We start from the raw sequence: 12969 nt of genomic DNA on the forward strand, positions 1-12969 counted from the left end.
TCCCTATACTGAGCTGAGACAGACTGACACACAGTCTCTATACTGAGCTGAATGAGGCTGACACACAGTCTCTATACTGAGCTGAGACAGACTGACACACAGTCTCTATACTGAGCTGAGACAGGCTGACACACAGTCTCTATACTGAGCTGAATGAGACTGACACACAGTCCCTATACTGAGCTGAATGAGGCTGACACACAGTCCCTATACTGAGCTGAGACAGACTGACACACAGTCTCTATACTGAGCTGAATGAGGCTGACACACAGTCTCTATACTGAGCTGAGACAGACTGACACACAGTCTCTATACTGAGCTGAATGAGGCTGACACACAGTCCCTATACTGAGCTGAGACAGACTGACACACAGTCTCTATACTGAGCTGAATGAAACTGACACACAGTCCCTATACTGAGCTGAGACAGACTGACACACAGTTTCTATACTGAGCTGAGACAGGCTGTCACACAGTCCCTATACTGAGCTGAGACAGGCTGACACACAGTCTCTATACTGAGCTGAGACAGACTGACACACAGTCTCTATACTGAGCTGAATGATGCTGACACACAGTCTCTATACTGAGCTGAGACAGACTGACACACAGTCTCTATACTGAGCTGAGACAGGCTGTCACACAGTCCCTATACTGAGCTGAGACAGACTGACACACAGTCTCTATACTGAGCTGAGACAGGCTGACACACAGTCTCTATACTGAGCTGAGACAGACTGACACACAGTCTCTATACTGAGCTGAGACAGGCTGACACACAGTCTCTATACTGAGCTGAGACAGGCTGACACACAGTTTCTATACTGAGCTGAGACAGGCTGACACACAGTCCCTATACTGAGCTGAATGAGGCTGACACACAGTCTCTATACTGAGCTGAGACAGGCTGACACACAGTCCCTATACTGAGCTGAATGAGGCTGACACACAGTCTCTATACTGAGCTGAATGAGGCTGACACACAGTCCCTATACTGAGCTGAGACAGGCTGACACACAGTCTCTATATTGAGCTGAATGAGGCTGACACACAGTCTCTATACTGAGCTGAATGAGGCTGACACACAGTCTCTATACTGAGCTGAATGAGGCTGACACACAGTCTCTATACTGAGCTGAGACAGACTGACACACAGTCTCTATACTGAGCTGAGACAGACTGACACACAGTCCCTATACTGAGCTGAGACAGGCTGACACACAGTCTCTATACTGAGCTGAGACAGGCTGACACACAGTCTCTATACTGAGCTGAATGAGGCTGACACACAGTCCCTATACTGAGCTGAGACAGACTGACACACAGACTCTATACTGAGCTGAATGAGGCTGACACACAGTCCCTATACTGAGCTGAATGAGGCTGACACACAGTCTCTATACTGAGCTGAGACAGGCTGACACACAGTCCCTATACTGAGCTGAATGAGGCTGTCACACAGTCTCGATACTGAGCTGAGACAGGCTGACACACAGTCCCTATTCTGAGCTGAATGAGGCTGACACATAGTCTCTATACTGAGCTGAATGAGGCTGACACACAGTCTCTATACTGAGCTGAGACAGGCTGACACACAGTCTCTATACTGAGCTGAATGAGGCTGACACACAGTCTCTATACTGAGCTGAGACAGGCTGACACACAGTCTCTATACTGAGCTGTATGAGGTTGACACACAGTCTCTATACTGAGCTGAGACAGACTGACACACAGTCTCTATACTGAGCTGAGACAGGCTGACACACAGTCCCTATACTGAGCTGAGACAGACTGACACACAGTCTCTATACTGAGCTGAGACAGGCTGACACACAGTCTCTATACTGAGCTGAGACAGGCTGACACACAGTCTCTATACTGAGCTGAGACAGACTGACACACAGTCTCTATACTGAGCTGAGACAGGCTGACACACAGTTTCTATACTGAGCTGAGACAGGCTGTCACACAGTCTCTATACTGAGCTGAGACAGGCTGACACACAGTCTCTATACTGAGCTGAATGAGGCTGACACACAGTCTCTATACTGAGCTGAGACAGGCTGACACACAGTCTCTATACTGAGCTGAATGAGACTGACACACAGTCCCTATACTGAGCTGAATGAGGCTGACACACAGTCTCTATACAGAGCTGAATGAGGCTGACACACAGTCTCTATACTGAGCTGAATGAGGCTGACACACAGTCTCTATACTGAGCTGAATGAGGCTGACACACAGTCTCTATACTGAGCTGAGACAGGCTGACACACAGTCTCTATACTGAGCTGAATGAGACTGACACACAGTCCCTATACTGAGCTGAATGAGGCTGACACACAGTCTCTATACTGAGCTGAATGAGGCTGACACACAGTCCCTATACTGAGCTGAATGAGGCTGACACACAGTCTCTATACTGAGCTGAATGAGGCTGACACACAGTCTCTATACTGAGCTGAATGAGGCTGACACACAGTCTCTATACTGAGCTGAATGAGGCTGACACACAGTCTCTATACTGAGCTGAATGAGGCTGACACACAGTCTCTATACTGAGCTGAGACAGGCTGACACACAGTCTCTATACTGAGCTGAATGAGACTGACACACAGTCCCTATACTGAGCTGAATGAGGCTGACACACAGTCTCTATACTGAGCTGAATGAGGCTGACACACAGTCCCTATACTGAGCTGAATGAGGCTGACACACAGTCTCTATACTGAGCTGAATGAGGCTGACACACAGTCTCTATACTGAGCTGAGACAGGCTGACACACAGTCTCTATACTGAGCTGAATGAGACTGACACACAGTCCCTATACTGAGCTGAATGAGGCTGACACACAGTCCCTATACTGAGCTGAGACAGACTGACACACAGTCTCTATACTGAGCTGAATGAGGCTGACACACAGTCTCTATACTGAGCTGAGACAGACTGACACACAGTCTCTATACTGAGCTGAGACAGGCTGACACACAGTCTCTATACTGAGCTGAATGAGACTGACACACAGTCCCTATACTGAGCTGAATGAGGCTGACACACAGTCCCTATACTGAGCTGAGACAGACTGACACACAGTCTCTATACTGAGCTGAATGAGGCTGACACACAGTGTCTATACTGAGCTGAGACAGACTGACACACAGTCTCTATACTGAGCTGAATGAGGCTGACACACAGTCCCTATACTGAGCTGAGACAGACTGACACACAGTCTCTATACTGAGCTGAATGAAACTGACACACAGTCCCTATACTGAGCTGAGACAGACTGACACACAGTTTCTATACTGAGCTGAGACAGGCTGTCACACAGTCCCTATACTGAGCTGAGACAGGCTGACACACAGTCTCTATACTGAGCTGAGACAGACTGACACACAGTCTCTATACTGAGCTGAGACAGACTGACACACAGTCTCTATACTGAGCTGAGACAGGCTGACACACAGTCTCTATACTGAGCTGAGACAGGCTGACACACAGTTTCTATACTGAGCTGAGACAGGCTGACACACAGTCCCTATACTGAGCTGAAAGAGGCTGACACACAGTCTCTATACTGAGCTGAGACAGACTGACACACAGTCTCTATACTGAGCTGAGACAGGCTGACACACAGTCCCTATACTGAGCTGAGACAGACTGACACACAGTCTCTGTACTGAGCTGAGACAGGCAAACACACAGTCTCTATACTGAGCTGAGACAGGCTGACACACAGTCTCTATACTGAGCTGAGACAGGCTGACACACAGTCTCTATACTGAGCTGAGACAGACTGACACACAGTCTCTATACTGAGCTGAGACAGGCTGACACACAGTCTCTATACTGAGCTGAGACAGGCTGACACACAGTTTCTATACTGAGCTGAGACAGGCTGACACACAGTTTCTATACTGAGCTGAAAGAGGCTGACACACAGTCTCTATACTGAGCTGAGACAGACTGACACACAGTCTCTATACTGAGCTGAGACAGGCTGACACACAGTCCCTATACTGAGCTGAGACAGACTGACACACAGTCTCTGTACTGAGCTGAGACAGGCTGACACACAGTCTCTATACTGAGCTGAGACAGACTGACACACAGTCCCTATACTGAGCTGAGACAGGCTGACACACAGTCTCTATACTGAGCTGAATGAGGCTGACACACAGTCCCTATACTGAGCTGAATGAGGCTGACACACAGTCCCTATACTGAGCTGAATGAGGCTGACACACAGTCTCTATTCTGAGCTGAATGCGGTTGACACACAGTCCCTATACTGAGCTGAATGAGGCTGACACACAGTCTCTATACTGAGCTGAATGAGGCTGACACACAGTCCCTATACTGAGCTGAGACAGACTGACACACAGTCTCTATACTGAGCTGAATGAGGCTGACACACAGTCTTTATACTGAGCTGAATGAGGCTGACACACAGTCTCCATACTGAGCTGAGACAGGCTGACACACAGTCTCTATACTGAGCTGAGACAGGCTGACACACAGTCTCTATACTGAGCTGAGACAGGCTGACACACAGTCTCTATACTGAGCTGAGACAGGCTGACACACAGTTTCTATACTGAGCTGAGACAGGCTGACACACTGTCTCTATACTGAGCTGAGTCAGGCTGACACACAGTCTCTATACTGAGCTGAATGAGGCTGACACACAGTCTCTATACTGAGCTGAATGAGGCTGACACACAGTCTCTATACTGAGCTGAGACAGGCTGACACACAGTCTCTATACTGAGCTGAGACAGGCTGACACACAGTCTCTATACTGAGCTGAATGAGGCTGACACACAGTCCCTATACTGAGCTGAATGAGGCTGACACACAGTCTCTATACTGAGCTGAATGAGGCTGACACACAGTCTCTATACTGAGCTGAATGAGGCTGACACACAGTCCCTATACTGAGCTGCATGAGGCTGACACACAGTCTCTATACTGAGCTGAATGAGGCTGACACACAGTCTCTATACTGAGCTGAGACAGGCTGACACACAGTCTCTATACTGAGCTGAATGAGGCTGACACACAGTCCCTATACTGAGCTGAGACAGGCTGACACACAGTCTCTATACTGAGCTTAATGAGGCTGACACACAGTCTCTATACTGAGCTGAGACAGGCTGACACACAGTCTCTATACTGAGCTGAATGAGGCTGACACACAGTCCCTATACTGAGCTGAATGAGGCTGACACACAGTCTCTATACTGAGCTGAATGAGGCTGACACACAGTCTCTATACTGAGCTGAGACAGGCTGACACACAGTCTCTATACTGAGCTGAATGAGGCTGACACACAGTCTCTATACTGAGCTGAGACAGGCTGACACACAGTCTCTATACTGAGCTGAGACAGGCTGACACACAGTTTCTATACTGAGCTGAGACAGGCTGTCACACAGTCTCTATACTGAGCTGAGACAGGCTGACACACAGTCTCTATACTGAGCTGAATGAGGCTGACACACAGTCTCTATACTGAGCTGAGACAGGCTGACACACAGTCTCTATACTGAGCTGAATGAGACTGACACACAGTCCCTATACTGAGCTGAATGAGGCTGACACACAGTCTCTATACAGAGCTGAATGAGGCTGACACACAGTCTCTATACTGAGCTGAATGAGGCTGACACACAGTCTCTATACTGAGCTGAATGAGGCTGACACACAGTCTCTATACTGAGCTGAGACAGGCTGACACACAGTCTCTATACTGAGCTGAATGAGACTGACACACAGTCCCTATACTGAGCTGAATGAGGCTGCCACACAGTCTCTATACTGAGCTGAATGAGGCTGACACACAGTCCCTATACTGAGCTGAATGAGGCTGACACACAGTCTCTATACTGAGCTGAATGAGGCTGACACACAGTCTCTATACTGAGCTGAATGAGGCTGACACACAGTCTCTATACTGAGCTGAATGAGGCTGACACACAGTCTCTATACTGAGCTGAATGAGGCTGACACACAGTCTCTATACTGAGCTGAGACAGGCTGACACACAGTCTCTATACTGAGCTGAATGAGACTGACACACAGTCCCTATACTGAGCTGAATGAGGCTGACACACAGTCTCTATACTGAGCTGAATGAGGCTGACACACAGTCCCTATACTGAGCTGAATGAGGCTGACACACAGTCTCTATACTGAGCTGAATGAGGCTGACACACAGTCTCTATACTGAGCTGAGACAGGCTGACACACAGTCTCTATACTGAGCTGAATGAGACTGACACACAGTCCCTATACTGAGCTGAATGAGGCTGACACACAGTCCCTATACTGAGCTGAGACAGACTGACACACAGTCTCTATACTGAGCTGAATGAGGCTGACACACAGTCTCTATACTGAGCTGAGACAGACTGACACACAGTCTCTATACTGAGCTGAGACAGGCTGACACACAGTCTCTATACTGAGCTGAATGAGACTGACACACAGTCCCTATACTGAGCTGAATGAGGCTGACACACAGTCCCTATACTGAGCTGAGACAGACTGACACACAGTCTCTATACTGAGCTGAATGAGGCTGACACACAGTCTCTATACTGAGCTGAGACAGACTGACACACAGTCTCTATACTGAGCTGAATGAGGCTGACACACAGTCCCTATACTGAGCTGAGACAGACTGACACACAGTCTCTATACTGAGCTGAATGAAACTGACACACAGTCCCTATACTGAGCTGAGACAGACTGACACACAGTTTCTATACTGAGCTGAGACAGGCTGTCACACAGTCCCTATACTGAGCTGAGACAGGCTGACACACAGTCTCTATACTGAGCTGAGACAGACTGACACACAGTCTCTATACTGAGCTGAGACAGACTGACACACAGTCTCTATACTGAGCTGAGACAGGCTGTCACACAGTCCCTATACTGAGCTGAGACAGACTGACACACAGTCTCTATACTGAGCTGAGACAGGCTGACACACAGTCTCTATACTGAGCTGAGACAGACTGACACACAGTCTCTATACTGAGCTGAGACAGGCTGACACACAGTCTCTATACTGAGCTGAGACAGGCTGACACACAGTTTCTATACTGAGCTGAGACAGGCTGACACACAGTCCCTATACTGAGCTGAAAGAGGCTGACACACAGTCTCTATACTGAGCTGAGACAGACTGACACACAGTCTCTATACTGAGCTGAGACAGGCTGACACACAGTCCCTATACTGAGCTGAGACAGACTGACACACAGTCTCTGTACTGAGCTGAGACAGGCTGACACACAGTCTCTATACTGAGCTGAGACAGGCTGACACACAGTCTCTATACTGAGCTGAGACAGGCTGACACACAGTCTCTATACTGAGCTGAGACAGACTGACACACAGTCTCTATACTGAGCTGAGACAGGCTGACACACAGTCTCTATACTGAGCTGAGACAGGCTGACACACAGTTTCTATACTGAGCTGAGACAGGCTGACACACAGTTTCTATACTGAGCTGAAAGAGGCTGACACACAGTCTCTATACTGAGCTGAAACAGACTGACACACAGTCTCTATACTGAGCTGAGACAGGCTGACACACAGTCCCTATACTGAGCTGAGACAGACTGACACACAGTCTCTGTACTGAGCTGAGACAGGCTGACACACAGTCTCTATACTGAGCTGAGACAGACTGACACACAGTCTCTATACTGAGCTGAGACAGGCTGACACACAGTCCCTATACTGAGCTGAGACAGACTGACACACAGTCTCTGTACTGAGCTGAGACAGGCTGACACACAGTCTCTATACTGAGCTGAGACAGACTGACACACAGTCTCTGTACTGAGCTGAGACAGGCTGACACACAGTCTCTATACTGAGCTGAATGAGACTGACACACAGTCTCTATACTGAGCTGAGACAGGCTGTCACACAGTCTCTGTACTGAGCTGAGACAGGCTGACACACAGTCTCTATACTGAGCTGAGACAGGCTGACACACAGTCTCTATACTGAGCTGAATGAGGCTGACACACAGTCTCTATACTGAGCTGAGACAGGCTGACACACAGTCTCTATACTGAGCTGAATGAGGCTGACACACAGTCTCTATACTGAGCTGAGACAGACTGACACACAGTCTCTATACTGAGCTGAATCAGACTGACACACAGTCTCTATACTGAGCTGAATCAGACTGACACACAGTCTCTATACTGAGCTGAATCAGGATTTTGCTCAGTGGCTGCGATGGCCGAGTGGTTAAGGCGTTGGACTCGAAATCCAATGGGGTTTCCCCGCGCAGGTTCGAACCCTGCTCGCAGCGGAGCGGCACATAGCCTTTTACACCCAATCCCGGGATACACACCCGGGATCCCGGGATACACTCTCCCTGCTCGCAGCGGCACATAGCCTTTTACACCCAATCCCGGGATACACACCCGGGAACCCGGGATACACTCTCCCTGCTCGCAGCGGAGCGGCACATAGCCTTTTACACCCAATCCCGGGATACAGACCCGGGATCCCGGGATACACTCTCCCTGCTCGCAGCGGCACATAGCCTTTTACACCCAATCCCGGGATACACACCCGGGAACCCGGGATACACTCTCCCTGCTCGCAGCGGCACATAGCCTTTTACACCCAATCCCGGGATACACACCCCGGGATCCCGGGATACACTCTCCCTGCTCGCAGCGGCACATAGCCTTTTACACCCAATCCCGGGATACAGACCCGGGATCCCGGGATACAGACCCGGGAACCCGGGATACACTCTCCCTGCTCGCAGCGGAGCGGCACATAGCCTTTTACACCCAATCCCGGGATACACACCCCGGGATCCCGGGATACACTCTCCCTGCTCGCAGCGGCACATAGCCTTTTACACCCAATCCCGGGATACAGACCCGGGAACCCGGGATACACTCTCCCTGCTCGCAGCGGCACAGAGCCTTTTACAGCCAATCCCGGGATACACACCCCGGGAACCCGGGATACACTCTCCCTGCTCGCAGCGGCACATAGCCTTTTACACCCAATCCCGGGATACACACCCCGGGAACCCGGGATACACACCCCGGGATCCCGGGATACACTCTCCCTGCTCGCAGCGGCACAGAGCCTTTTACAGCAAATCCCGGGAACGGACACTAGGATAGAGACCCCCGGGATTACCCCGGAATCCCGGGATTACAGACCCCGGAATCCCGGGATCACAGACGCCGGAATCCCGGGCCCAGACTTTGGGCAACAGGAAGTAAAATTAACAAAACAAGACTTGGCCCGTACGGGGATCGAACCCGCGACCTTGGCGTTATTAGCACCACGCTCTAACCAACTGAGCTAACCGGCCGGTGGAAACAACAGCGAATAATACTGCTACTCACACAGAGAGGGAGGGAATATCCAGAGCGAGCAACAGTACCCAGAGAGAGGAATAATACCCAGAGAGAGGAATAATACCAAGAGAGAGTATTACAAAGAAATGTACAGCACAGGAACAGGCCCTTCGGCCCTCCAAGCCCGTGCCGACCATGCTGCCCGACTAAACTACAATCTTCTACACTTCCTGGGTCCGTATCCCTCTATTCCCATCCTATTCATGTCTTTGTCAAGATGCCCCTTAAATGTCACTATCGTCCCTGCTTCCACCACCTCCTCCGGTAGCGGGTTCCAGGCACACACTACCCTCTGCGTAAAAAACTTGCCTCGTACATCTACTCTAAACCTTGCCCCTCGCACCTTAAACCTATGCCCCCGAGTAATTGACCCCCCTACCCTGGGGAAAAGCCTCTGACTATCCACTCTGTCTATGCCCCTCATAATTTTGTCTTCCTCTATCAGGTCCCCCCTCAACCTCCTTCGTTCCAATGAGAACAAACCGAGTTTATTCAACCGCTCCTCATAGCTAATGCCCTCCATACCAGGCAACACTCTGGTAAATCTCTTCTGCACCCTCTCTAAAGCCTCCACATCCTTCTGGTAGTGTGTTGACCAGAATTAAACACTATACTCCAAGTGTGGCCTAACTAAGTGTGGCTGCAACATGACTTGCCAATTCTTATACTCAATGCCCCGGCCAATGAAGGCAAGCATGGCGTATGCCTTCTTGACTACCTTCTCCACCTGTGTTGCCCCTTTCAGTGACCTGTGGACCTGTACACCTAGATCTCTCTGACTTTCAATACTCTTGAGGGTTCTACCATTCACTGTATATTCCCGACCTGCATTAGACCTTCACATTTGTCCGGATTAAACTCCATCTGTCATCTCTCCGCCCAAGTCTCCAAACAATCTAAATCCTGCTGTATCTTCTGACAGTCCTCATCGCTATCCGCAAATCCACCAACCTTTGTGTCGTCTGCAAACTTACTAATCAGACCAGTTACATTTTTCTCCACATCATTTATATATACTACAAACAGCAAAGGTCCCTGCACTGATCCCTGCGGAACACCACTAGTCACAGCCCTCCAATTAGAAAAGCATCCTCCCATTGCTACTCTCTGTCTTCTATGACCTAGCCAGCTCTGTATCCATCTTGCCAGCTCACAGCTTGCCATCTTGCCGTGTGACTTCGCCCTTTGTACCAGTCTGCCATGAGGAACCTTGCCAAAGGCCTTACTGAAGTCCATATAGACAACATCCACTGCCCTACCTACATCAATCATAAGACCATAAAACATAGGAGCAGAAGTAAGGCCATTCGGCCCATCGAGTCCACTCCACCATTCAATTATGGCTGATTTCAACTCCATTCACCCGCTCTCTCTCCATAGCCCATAATTCCTCGAGAAATAAGAATTTATCAACTTCTGTCTTAAAGACACTCAACGTCCCGGCCTCCACCGCCCTCTGTGGCAATGAATTCCACAGACCCACCACTATCTGGCTGAAGAAATTTATCCTCATCTCTGTTCTTAAGTGACTCCCTTTTATTCTAAGGCTTAATTCCCCGGGTCCTAGTCTCCCCTGCTAATGGAAACAGCTTCCCTACATCCACCCTATCTAAGCCATTCATTATCTTGTAAGTTTCTATTAGATCTTCCCTCAACCTTCTGAACTTCAATGAATATAATCCCAGGATCCTCAGACGTTCATCGTATGTTAGGCCTACCATTCCTGGGATCATCCGTGTGAATCTCCGCTGGACCCGCTCCAGTGCCAGTATGTCCTTCCTGAGGTGTGGGGCTCAAAATTGCTCACAGTATTCTAAATGGGGCCTAACTAGTGCTTTATAAAGCTTCAGAAGTACATCCCTGCTTTTATATTCCAAGCCTCTTGAGATAAATGACAACATTGCATTTGCTTTCTTAATTACGGACTCAACCTGCAAGTTTACCTTTAGGGAATCCTGGACTAGGACTCCCAAGTCCCTTTGCACTTCAGCATTATGAATTTTGTCACCGTTTAGAAAATAGTCCATGCCTCGATTCTTTTTTCAAAAGTGCAAGACCTCGCACTTGCCCACGTTGAATTTCATCAGCCATTTCTTGGACCACTCTCCTAAACTGTCTAAATCTTTCTGCAGCCTCCCCCCACCTCCTCAATACTACCTGCCCCTCCACCTATCTTTGTATCATCGGCAAACTTAGCCAGAATGCCCCCAGTCCCGTCATCTAGATCGTTAATATGTAAAGAGAACAGCTGTGGCCCCAACACTGAACCCTGCGGGACACCACTCGTCACCGGTTGCCATTCCGAAAAAGAACCTCTTATCCCAACTCTCTGCCTTCTGCCTGACAGCCAATCGTCAATCCATGTTAGTACCTTGCCTCAAATACCATGGGCCCTTATTTTACTCAGCAGTCTCCCGTGAGGCACCTTATCAAAGGCCTTTTGGAAGTCAAGATAGATAACATCCATTGGCTCTCCTTGGTCTAACCTATTTGTTATCTCTTCAAAGAACTCGAACAGGTTTGTCAGGCACGACCTCCCCTTACTAAATCCATGCTGACTTGTCCTAATCCGACCCTGCACTCCCAAAAATTTAGAAATCTCATCCTTAACGATGGATTCTAGAATCTTGTCAACAACCGAGGTTAGGCTAATTGTCCTATAATTTTCCATCTTTTTTCTTGTTCCTTTCTTGAACAGGGGGTTACAACAGCGATTTTCCAATCCTCTGGGACTTTCCCTGACTCCAGTGACTTTTGAAAGTTCATAACTAACTCCACTATTTCTTCAGCTATCTCCTTTAGAACTCTAGGATGTAGCCCATCTGGGCCCGGAGATTTATCAATTTTTAGATCTCTTAGGTTCTCTAGCACTTTCTCCTTTGTGATGGCTACCATATTCAACTCTGCCCCCTGACTCTCCGGAATTGTTGGGATATTACTCATGTCTTCTACTGTGAAGACTGACGCAAAGTACTTATTTAGTTCCTCAGCTATTTCCTTGTCTCCCATCACTAGATTATCAGCGTCATTTTGGAGCGGCCCAATGTCTACTTTTGCCTCCCATTTGTTTTTAATGTATTTAAAGAAACTTTTACTATCATTCCTAATGTTACTGGCTAGCCTACCTTCATATTTGATCCTCTCCTTCCTTATTTCTCTCTTTGTTATCCTCTGCTTGTTTTTGTGGCCTTCCCAATCTTCTGACTTCCCACTACTCTTTGCCACATTATAGGCTTTCTCTTTTGCTTTGATGCATTCCCTAACTTCTTTTGTCAGCCATGGCTGCCTAATCCCCCCTCTGATAACCTGTCTTTTCTTTGGGATGAACCTCTGTACTGTGTCCTCAATTACTCCCAGAAACTCCTGCCATTGCTGTTCTACTGTCTTTCCCACTGGGCTCTGCTCCCAGTCAATTTTCGTCAGTTCCTCCCTCATGCCCCTGTAGTTACCTTTATTTAACTGTAACACCTTTACATCTCGAAGGATCTTGCTAATGTGGAAGGAGGCGAAGCCCCCCAGCCTGGAGGCCTGGATAAATGATTATG

General features: G+C 48.7%; 2 non-coding genes across 2 annotated transcripts; one reads left to right on the plus strand and one right to left on the minus strand.

Annotated features, from left to right (window-relative positions):
* Positions 1–8264: 8264 nt before the first annotated feature.
* Positions 8265–8346, plus strand: trnas-cga (transfer RNA serine (anticodon CGA)). The gene has a single exon. It is a non-coding gene; the product is annotated as a tRNA-Ser (tRNA).
* Positions 8347–9304: 958 nt separating this feature from the next.
* On the minus strand, positions 9305–9378 carry trnai-aau (transfer RNA isoleucine (anticodon AAU)). Its single transcript has one exon. It is a non-coding gene; the product is annotated as a tRNA-Ile (tRNA).
* Positions 9379–12969: the final 3591 nt, after the last annotated feature.

Source organism: Scyliorhinus torazame, chromosome 26, assembly GCF_047496885.1.
Source record: "Scyliorhinus torazame isolate Kashiwa2021f chromosome 26, sScyTor2.1, whole genome shotgun sequence".
NCBI classification, from domain to species: domain Eukaryota; kingdom Metazoa; phylum Chordata; class Chondrichthyes; order Carcharhiniformes; family Scyliorhinidae; genus Scyliorhinus; species Scyliorhinus torazame.